A 538-nucleotide genomic window follows, 5' to 3' on the forward strand; every position below is an offset into this window, starting at 1 on the left:
TTTCAAAGCAAAACAATAACTGTATTTGGATTTCAGAAAAAAAAACTGGAAACAGCTGTTTGGGCTCAAAGTATAATTAGAAATTGAAACTAGGTCTGAATTTAACTAGATAGGAAGGTAAGAAATGCTCTGATATTTGTAAGGTTCAAATGGTTAAAATTAGTTTTTAAAATAATCAGAAATAGCCTTTGTTGAAAGACTTGATTCAAGATGGATACTAGATGGATGGAAATAGTCAATGAATCAATGAATTTGCACCTTTGAGGTTTTTTGGTTTGTTTGGGAGTTTTTGTTTAGTGCAAAATTTCACACTGAAATATTTGCTAACTATTTGTCAAAGGCTAAAAATAGAATAAACATAATCAATGAATGAGAAAACATTTCAATCCTGCTAGAGGCCAGTAAAAAGTAGCTTACTTTAAAACTTTCAGTTGGGAGGGAGTTGCCTGAATAAATAATGTGACTAGAATTATTCTCATGTGTAAATTGAATCCAGTATAGCCAAAATATTTTCCCCACAGAGTAATAAACAGGATCA

This window comes from Sminthopsis crassicaudata, chromosome 4 (assembly GCF_048593235.1).
Source record: "Sminthopsis crassicaudata isolate SCR6 chromosome 4, ASM4859323v1, whole genome shotgun sequence".
Taxonomy (NCBI): Eukaryota; Metazoa; Chordata; class Mammalia; order Dasyuromorphia; family Dasyuridae; genus Sminthopsis; species Sminthopsis crassicaudata.